Here is an 11,159-nt window from a genome sequence, read left to right on the forward strand (position 1 = left end):
CACACACACACACACACACACACACACACACACACACACAAAGTGCCTTTTATATATAATTAGATAGATTAGATATATATATAAATTATCTGGGTAGTTTATTGTTTATATCCGTTAGAAGCGCTGAGTAAAATTTGAAGAATAAAACATGTATAAATACATTTGAAGCCAAAACTGCAACTGACAAAGTAGTCTTACTCCAAAATATATTTCTTTAAAAATAAACACACGTTTATTTTATAAAAAATTTCGCGTTGCAGTTTTGGCTTCAAATGTATTTATACATATTTTATATAAATTATCTGTTGAAGGGTAGTCATTTTTTTTTTCTAATCTAGTCTTATGATAAGCTATTGTTAAGAAAAAGTCATAATCAAAAATAACGAATGACAATGTCAACCTTATAAGCACACGCACACATTGGCCAGGAACAAAGTCTAGTATCTATTCTAATATTATAATTCATATTCATATCTACGGTTCCTGGTGAGAATTGACTGAAGATAATGGTTTCAACATACCCAAAGCCTGTCAGAGGCTTAGTTGGCCAAAACGTGATGAGACGACAACTATGGAAAGCAGTAATTGCAGTGGATGCAGTCAGGAGATTCAGAGTTCCTATCCGTCACAGTTACCACCTGACGAAGGCCAAAGGAATAGTTGGCCGAAACGTCGTGAAACAACTAAGAAAAAGATGAGGATAATTGTCCGAAAAGAAAGCTGCGATAATTTTTTTTATGTAGCAATGCGTGAAACACCCGTCTAGTAGAAAACACTATCAATAATTTTCCCCACTCTTTATCTGTGCCTAAATCTAAACGTAGATTCCATGAACAAAGTTTCTTTCTTAGAACTGCACGCCTGTGGAATTGTCTTTCTGTTTACCTGCTTTCCAGCTGACTACAATATGGTTGTCTTCAAGTCTAACGTAAACAAGTTTTTGATGAGCCGTTCCATATAAGTTAACAAATTTACTGAATTTCCATTACTAACGATTACTATATTATCCAATTTCTACTGTGCAATCTTTAACCATTATCCTCGAGTGGCCTCTTGGCCTTGATAAGTGGTGATGCCTATGTAAAAAAAAAAAAAAAAAAAAAAAAAAAAAAAAAATTAATATATTCATATTTTCTGTCCTCAGCCAGTAAAGGAGAAATCATTCTGGGCTGAGGCAGTTTTTTTATTTTTGTTCACATTCAGAATGCCCCTTTTCGGAGAGCTAGATTTTCTCCACGTTAAAAACCGACCTTGTGTGGGGGGGGGGGCAACTCATAGCAAGTAGACTAAGTAAGGTATTTCATGTTCGTGTGTACGTCGCCCTTCAAAAAAAAAAAAAAATGAGATCAGCAAATCAGCAAAGCTTAATTTGATGAATCTGATGTCTCTAAGGTAAAAAAAAAAAAAAATCCAAAATCAAGTTATATCGTCTGTTGATTAGAACAGCATAGTCTAAATAATATAAACTAGCAGGACCTGTAGAAATTCCACAAGGGACTCATTCATATGTAATATATTGATGTTGGAACTCTGTAAATGTTCAGCGTAAATGGAGACGCCCTGATATTATTGTAGCTCTTTTGTTAAAACTACAATAGTATTTATCTAAGCTAGCAAGGACGCCCGGTGTAGGCCAGGTTGTAAAATATACTTAAATATATTTTTATTCTTGCAGATTTTGTATATATTATTATAGAGTTAATGTTCTATCGATTTTTATATATTATAAAATTGCGATTTAAAAAATAAAAATAAAAATATGTCCATATGATGTGGGTGCATCAGCTGGAATTGAAACCGAAACCAAAACTTACGGAAAAAAATATATGTTTATATGTAGTAGAGATTTAGAAGGCTGTCACAATGCGAGGAATGAAATATAGTCGTTGTTGGTAAGAGAAGACGAGAACAAGTGGTGATTTACAAATCAATAAGTACATACATATATTTTATATATACATATATTTATTCAGTTGTATTAGGTAAAATGTCTTACTTGTTATGTCTGTGACAAATTCCATTATTAATTTCGGAAAACTTCCCTTTTCAAATGGTAAGCGTAACAGATCGATTCAAAGCATTTACGAATACAACTGAATAAATATATATATATATATATATATATATATATATATATATATATATATATATATATAATATATGTGCATGTACTTATTGATTTGTAAATCGCCACTTGTTCTCGTCTACTTTTACCAACAACGACTATGTTTCATTCCTCGCATTGTGACAGCCTTCTAAATCTCTACGACATACCTATCCCACACAATGCTTCAAGCAAACTACATATCAATCCTATATGTTTATATATATGACTTTAATTCCTTCATCTATAATCGAAACCAAAACCAAAACATGAAGTATTCTTTGTAAAATTATTTTTTTAAAAAAATAGATGACTTAAGTGCCATCAGCAATAATCGAAACTGAAACCAAAACTTCTAAAGAATTCTTCATAAAATTATTTTTAAAAAAATAGATGACTTAAGTGCCATCAGCTATAATCGAAACTGAAACCAAAACGTATGAAGAATTCTTGGTAAAATTATTACAAGACATGGAAGTCCATAAACAATCAAACGATAGTCACTCGGTTGTAAGCGTGACACACACAATAAATAACACAAACGTTATCCTATTAATAGAGAGATAGAAGTCTTCTATCTTTTCTTACTTTGTTTCAGAAAAGACAGAAAACTTCCATCTATATAAACGTATACATATATAAAACTATAAAGGTATACATATATGAAACCATAAACGTATACATATACAAAACCATAAACGTATACATATATAAAACTATAAGCGTATACATATGTGGTGTCGTATTTCTGATGTTTTTATTAAATGTGAACTGGGAATAAAAATGTGTCTATGCGTAGGTGATAATAAGCTTTAAAGAAAAAACAGAATAATTAACCTTAAAAAATAATAATTAACCTTTTTTCTGATTGGTCTAAAACTTTTGGTTATTTGAAATCGCCCTAAAAAAAGAAATAAAAGAACTATCATCTGTTAGTATAGCTGGAAAGCAATCGTTCGTTTTGGAAATTAGAAGAACATCGCCCCCCCCCCCAACACCCGGGCAGCTATACTCTGGTAAGTTGGCCCGTTATATCCTACATTTTGGGGGATTTAATTTTTCAAGTTGGATCCAATTTTTGCGGTGCGTTAGTTTATTAACGATGAAGATACAGAACAGTAAAGAATGGATTTCTACATAACACCGTTGTTCCAGCACGGTTCATGTTCTGCATAAGTGTCTAAGCAATTTAAGGTCCTTTCTTTATCCTGGTGAACTTGAAGAAAGAATCGGATCACTTTAATCATCTTTCTAATAGAAGGGAGTACCTGAACAGATAAAAAAAAAAAAAATGTATTAAGTTTTGTAGGCCTATCTAATCTCTTGAAAACCTTCACATATATAAAACTATAAACGTATACATATATAAAACCATAAACGTATGCATATACAAAATCATAAACGTATACATATATAAAACTATAAATGTATACATATAGATGAATTCGATAAAATTATCGATAATTACTAATCGAAAAAATCCGATAAAAGATGGAACAGGCGATTTTGACCGCCTTACACAGCCTAACATCAGAAGTGCATTTGAGAAGTTTTATTAACATACAAGCCGAAAGGGCCGACATAATCAACAGTTCTTTAATATGACAGAGGCGCGTTCAAAATGAATGTTTAAAGGAAAAATGCACCATTATACTTGATTTTCTTTTTCATTTTACACTTTAATTCAAGCCATTAGCACCGCACAAGTAGAAATTCCATGCATATAAAATCAACAGTAGGTTCTTTGATATGACAGGGGTGCGTTCGAAGTGAATGTTTCTGTTTAGAACACAACTGAATCGTGATACTTGACTTTTGCATTTTGAACGTTAATTGAACTTATTATGCAGGGACATAGTTCACAATACATTGTAGTGTACAACGCACTGTAGAGAACATAGTGTTGATTTTATAAAGTTATTTTTATGTACAGATTGTTCCAAAAGTCTTGGACACACTTAAAGTCCTCATATCTGCTTAACTATGAATGGCAATAAGATGAAAGTGGTGACATTTTAAATCTAAATGCATAAAGTGTTTCGTAAGGCTATTAATTTATATTATTATTATTATTATTTATGTCAGAATTATATTTCATTATATTTTATGTCAGATATCATATTTTATATTATATTTATATTACTAGCGGGGGTACCCGGCGTTGCCCGAGTGTCTGTTTCCGGGACGGGGGGGGGGGAGTTTTAAAAAATGTTATGGTATGTAAGTAGGAAGGATCAAACTCGGAGTCATGAGTAAAAGTAGGAAAATAAAGTGTGAAAAAAAAAAAACATCTGCAACGTTAACAGTTCGGCCACCAAGAAAAGTCCATTCCAGTTGTTTAGGAAAAAAAAAAAAAAAAAAACGACTACGGTAGGTCGGTGCGAACGTGAAAATATAATGTGAATTGTCCAGCACGCTAACCACTACGCCACAGAGCACTGCAGCTTAGTTTAGTGATTTTAAATAACTTCACATGAAAGAACTACGCAGCCAAACCGGTGTTCTCTTCTAAACTGTTCGTTGTGAACGATCCCCAAACGGTGTTAAGTGGTGGCAGGGGGAGGAGGAATTTATAAGAGAGAAAATATTTTACCACTTCCATTGATCTTAACCGATTTTGGCCGCGACTTCTCAGCAGAAAAAGTATAGAAATCTAAGATTATCGAGGAATTTGAGAAATAATAAGCCTCAGATATTGTTCTGCCGTTTGTGCATATTATATTTGCATGAAATATCTTGATTTTTAATCCTATAAAGGTCAAAATCAGACGTGAAAAAATGAGTTAATTTTATTTATATAGAGGTAATATTATAATATTTATTATTATATATTATATTATATATATAATATTTATATTATATATATTATATATAATATTTATATTATATTTTATATGTCAGATAGCATTATATTTTATATATTATATTCATATTATATTATATTTATATTATATAATATGATATATATATAATATTATTATATATTATATAATATATTATATATAATATTTATACTATATTTTATGTCATATATCATTATATTTTATATATTATATTTTATATTATATTATATAATATAATATATAATATTTATTATATATTATATTATATAATACATTATATTATATATAATATTTATATCATATTTTATATGTCAGAATTATATATTATTATTAATTTATATTGTTTATTAATTTGTTTTTTATTTCTTTTCAGATCCTCATCCTTTATAGTTCTCGAGATATTCAATGCCAAAACGTGCCGAAGACATTTGGAACACCATTTATGTTATGCTTTTGTCCCAGACAATGCCGGGTATCCCTGCTAGTCTATTATATTGTGTGTATGTTCAGGGATGGGCGGAGAAGAAAGAATGAGGAGAGGGAAGTGGAAAACAGGGGAAGGGGAAGAGATAAAGATAGAGGAGAGATAGAAATTTTCATAGAAATATGTTACACTTTTTGACAACGCTGGGTATCCTTGCTAGTCTATTATATAAAGGGCAGTTGTCTGTGTGTAGGTCCTGGTAAAAGTGAAAAAGAAAACCTGTAAAGGAGTGAAAAAGAAAACAAAAGAAAGAGTTATGAAAGGTAGATTTATTGGCAAGGAGGTAAAAAAAATTGCCTCTGAAATTAGATCATACGGTATCACTGGTAGAATACTCAACATAATTAAATCCTTCTTAGATAAGAGGAAAATTCAGGTTGTCCTCGATGGTCGTACATCTAAATAATATGATATAAATGCGGGAGTGCCTCAGGGGTCTATCCTTGGACCTCTATTGTTCCTGATATTCATTAATGACCTCCCCGACAAAATTGCCTCTGAGATGGGTATATATGCTGATGACACCACACTCTATAACAGACATGACAGGAAAACAAATGAACACACATCTAAAGAAATGGCAAAAACACTAGAGGATGACCTCCAATCTGTAGTGGAATGGAGACAAAAATGGATGGTCACATTCAATGCCGCCAAGACTAAACTAGTTTCATTCAATAATTACAACAAACCTTCTCTACCACCTATAGCAATGGCCAACGACTCTTTATCTGAAAGCACATCTTTCAAACTTGGTCTGACGTTCACAGGAAACATGAGTTGGAACAATTACATCGAAAGCATTGCCAGGGCCGCTGCAAGGAAGGTGGGCTTTCTCTACCATGCTAGAAAACTACTAACGCCCGAAAGTATCCTGTACCTATATAAGGCTACCATTCACTCATGTATGGAGTATTGCTTTCATATTTGGGCTGGTGCATCTGCTACTAGTCTCTCGCTCCTAGACAAGGTTCAAACGAGAGTCGCAAATCTGATAGGCTGTGCGAGCCTTATTAGTCTGGCACAAAAACACGCGTTCACATTGTCATATACATACGCGCACACAAACATACGCGCACACGTACACACACGTAGATATATTCACGTTCGCGTACATACACTCACATTCACGTGCATACACACACGCTAACGTACACACATATACGCACACATGGGCAACGTCACTTCCCCTTTGAAGGAAATCCACACGTGCGCAAAAGACCACCGGAAACAACTATAAAAGCAAGAGACCTGACCTGGTTTCTTTCTTTTCGAACCAGCTTCCGACCTGAACGGTCGACTGACCAATCGCGCGCCCTTTTGGGGCACCCGCGCATGTCACATCCCCTGCTACTGTATGTGGGGCAAGAGCTAACAGACAGTACGTACACTTTATACGCTTTCTCTCTCCATGAACTGGATTGACTTTCACACTCTTTTTTCCCTTTTGCTTTGGTCCATCAACCAGACAAGTTCGCATCCACAGCTAGTGGCCTGAAGACATTTCCACGTGGACAAGTACCAACATGTGCACGCAGCTTTACTGATGTCAACCCTCTATCTTTTTCTTTGTCTACACGCTGGACTGCCATTTCTCGTTCCACTACATTACTCACTCCTCTTTCCACACGCGGACATGAACACGAGTTACACCTAAAACATTTATTTTTCAACAGAAAATAAACGGCATGTTTATTTTATCCAGCAATTGAGTTTTGTTTCCTTCTTTCCATTCGTTTCATTATTTTCTTTTGTAGCGAGTTAGGATATTTATATCCTGGCCCGCAACAAACGATGGTGACCCCATTATTTTAAAATGAAATGGATGTGTTTGAATGAAACACTCATACACACACACTCTCTCTATCTACATCAATAGACTTTCCTTCTCACCAGTTAACAGCAAGAGACGCACGCCAAACTAAACACATGCTGTACCCTTTTCTTTCATTTGTTTCTTCACAAAATAAATTCTAGTTCGTTTAATTCAAGTAGACGCGTTGTTTGTTTCTTCCTCAAAACAATTCATTCTCTCCTTCTCAATTCAATTCATTTTTCCTATTTTGCACACCTCAACAAATTGGTGACCCAACGTGAGATGAACACACATTTCCTTCTATACACCAGTCTCGCTACAAATTGGTGACACCCGAACACGAGAGGAACACGCATTTCCTTCTATACAAGTCTCGCAACAAACCGGCGACCACGATGAGATGTGAAACGAACAAGCATGGTGACCCTACCTTTTTTAAATTAATTGTTTTGTGCGAGACGCCCGTTTTATTTGATAAAGAAAAAACGAACATTTCAACAAAGAAAAACAAGTGAACTACTACCGACAAGAATCTTAACGAACTACAATGACAAAACCCCTCGTCAGACTCGACAGAAAAATAAACACGGAGCTGTCGACTTCATACCGAATTTTTAAAAAATTTGAGCTCGACAAACATTTTTCACGGTTTCCTGACATTACTCTTTGAGGGTAATAGTCTCAAAGTGCAGCATCTGGGAACAGGTACTACACTTAGAGCTATTAAATTCTTTATTCAAGCTAAAATTACAATGTAAGTCTCAACTGAACAAAAAACTTAGGCACAAGGCCAACTCAAAATGGGGGAAAAATGGGGGTCGTTGGTCATCCTTGTCACTCCAGAACTAAACAAAAAATTCCTCTTAGCTAGTATCTTCTTTCACCATAATACCGCATTCACCCTTTTGTACTGGGGGACGTCCTACTTAGAACCCAATTGTATCTCAGCCAAAAAGCGGAGTAGAATAATAATCTAAGGGTATGATTTAAAGAAAATTGGATATCTACTTATAGACATTGGCGAAAGGAACTGACCAATCAAATGGAGCAATGTTCTGCTAGCAACCAATCAGAAAACGGAATCGTCCCATAAAAAAATATTGGATCTTTTAGAATTCCCGCATATAATTTTTTCGTGTCCACATGAGAGAGATCTTTGCTCTTTGTCTACAAAATTTTAAAGCTCAAAACTTATACAGATTAGTTACCCACCAAAAACTCTTTTTAATCTCCAGGACTTATACAGATTAGCTACCCACTAAAACCTTTTTTATCTCTAGGACTTATACAGATCAACTACCCACCAAAGCTTCTTTTTCATTACTAGAACTTATACAAATTATCTACCCATCAGAAACTTTTCTGAAATTAAACATGGCTTTCAATTCAAAAACATGAAATATACAAATATGGCAAAATGGAAAGTGTATAAAAAGATGGACGACAAGTAGTTCAAGACAACTGGATTTCTGTGCAGACAACTGAAAGAAACTCAAAAACCACTAAACAAAGATCTACAAAGTTGGTATATTCTTAATCATTGTTGCGGGTCAATTAGGCCAGTTTTCGTCAAGTGGGGTGGTCTTTCAGTGATTTATAGTCATTCCTCGATGAATCTATATAAAGTTACTTGTGTATAAGCGTGTGTGCCTGTTCAGAGAGAGGAATGGACTGAGCAGAGGAGAAAGAGAGAGGGAGGAGAAGGAAAGAGAAAATTGGAGAAACTGATAGAAAGATGTAAAGAGATAAAAGTTTTAATAGAAACATATTACAATTTTACCCTGGCAAACGCCAGATAGCCCTGCTAGATAATATCAGATTAAATACTGCTTCAATGTCTGAGGAAGTGCCACTTTTTCTTGCCTTGACAGTGTTCAAAATCGACTAGTCCTTCTCTACTCCGTTATTTTAAGAGTTGTTGCTTTTTCAGCCATTTTATGTTTTAAAGGGAAGTAACTCTGATAATTATTTCATCAAGGAATTACTTCCCTTTCACTAAGTCATTACTCAAAGGATATATATATATATATATATATATATATATATATATATATATATATATATATATATATATATATATATGAACAAATGATTAATAAAACATGTTAAAAGACATCTTGAAAAAGAGTTAAAAACATATTTAATTTTTAAAAAGGAAGCACAAGATAAGTGGATAGTTCTTAATCCGCAGAGTTTCGAAGAAATACTCTCCTTCTCATCAGAGGGCAGGAATTAGCAAAATGCGGGATCGGATTTTGCATATAAAAGTATTTAATGAAACTACAAGTAAGTCACAGATCTTACTTGGTTTAAAAAAAAAAGGGTGAGGTAAGGGGAATAGGAGGTAAAAGAAAAATGATAAAAAGATTTCACATGAATGGATAGTCCGGTGAAGGGTAAAAAATCCAATAATGGTAAAATCCAAAACGGTCGAATTAAAAATTTCTAATCCAATGGGTAAATTCCAAATGGTCCAAAATGATCCAAAAGGCAGAGTTCCTTGGAAAAAATCGCAAATGGAATGAATTCCAAATCATTAAAAGAAAAAGCCCTGGAGAGAATATTTAAAACACGTAAATATTAACTCTTTAATATTTATAATATATTTTAAGTTTACCATTTTGATTACCTTGGTAAACTTATTGTAATTTTTATTTTTATATATATATATATATTTATATATATATATATATATATATATATATATATATATATATATATATATATATATATATATATATATATATGCAATGATTAGATCACTCTGACTGACGTAAAAACATTTAAAAATAAAAAATTGTTTCAATTTCAATGTTATTTCACATGGTTAATGGTAGCCGAATGGATACGGTCTTTGCTAATGAAGCCAGAGATGACTTCTGTTACCTGGTTCGAATCTATCGACTGGTGTTAATCATGACACCCTGAACTGAAGATTCCCGAAAGGATGAAACACTGGTGTCTGTAGGTATTTAATAATTATTATAGTAAATAATTATATATACATATATATATTTTTTTACATAGGAATCACCACTTATCAAGGCCCATAGACCACTCGAAGATAAGGGTTAACTTAAGTGGAACATCTCATCAAGAACTTGTTTACGTTGGACTTGAAGACAATCAGATTGTAGTCAGTTGGAAAGCAGGAAAACGGAACAGAGTTCTACAGATGTGCAGTTCTAAGAAAGAAGCTTTGTTCATGGAATCTACATTTAGGTTTAGACACAGATAAAGAGTGGCTGGAATTATTGATAGTGTTTTCAGCTAGACAAGTGTTTCTTGTGAAAGTTTGGCAAAGAGGGACCATAGATTAAAGCTCAGTCAAACACTTTCCATGAAAATAACGATACGTCAGAGACAAACTCGCAACATCTCTTCTGTGAGATAGAGGTTGCAGGGAAGAGAAAAGGACATCTCCTACGAGGCTACAAAGTCTATTTTGAACTCTATCAAGGCAGAACAAGTCCTTTCTAGCAACTCCTGCCCAGAAGTGGCAACAGTACTCCATCCTTGGACGTACCTGGCTCTTATATAGATAGAGAATTGCATCAGCAGTGAGATATCTACTGGATAGATAGAAGGGTCCCACCATTTTCCCAGCAGCCTTGGCAACAGATTTGATGTACGTGTTCCATTTAAGATCAGGAGTAAAGGTCAAGCCCAGAAGCTTGTCAAAATATGGAGCCTCCCCAAGATGAGAGCCATTTATTTCAATTGATGCCAGATGAGGATCAGAACGTTGATGATGTAAAGATAGATCAGAGGAGAGAGAATCGGAGAGAACTTGGTTGTTTACGGTCTTAGATGTGTTGACATAGATGGTAGTGTCATCAGCATAAATGTCTACAAATGATGTAAGGATGTAATTTGGAAGATCATTAATGTAGATCAGGAAAAGAGTTGGAA

At 33.8% G+C, this 11,159-nt stretch overlaps 1 long non-coding RNA gene across 1 annotated transcript in view; it reads left to right on the plus strand.

Annotated features, from left to right (window-relative positions):
• The window catches only part of LOC145296116 (uncharacterized), a 111,486-nt gene extending 102,716 nt beyond the window's left edge, over nt 1-8,770 (plus strand). Inside the window, exon 3 of the long non-coding RNA XR_013869967.1 lies at nt 5,321-8,770. This is a non-coding gene — a long non-coding RNA (uncharacterized LOC145296116). The remainder of the gene's footprint in view (nt 1-5,320) is intronic.
• The last annotated feature ends 2,389 nt before the right edge of the window (nt 8,771-11,159 follow it).

The sequence above is a fragment of the Euprymna scolopes genome, chromosome 16, assembly GCF_053919585.1.
Source record: "Euprymna scolopes isolate OS-2025 chromosome 16, ASM5391958v1, whole genome shotgun sequence".
Lineage (NCBI taxonomy): Eukaryota > Metazoa > Mollusca > Cephalopoda > Sepiida > Sepiolidae > Euprymna > Euprymna scolopes.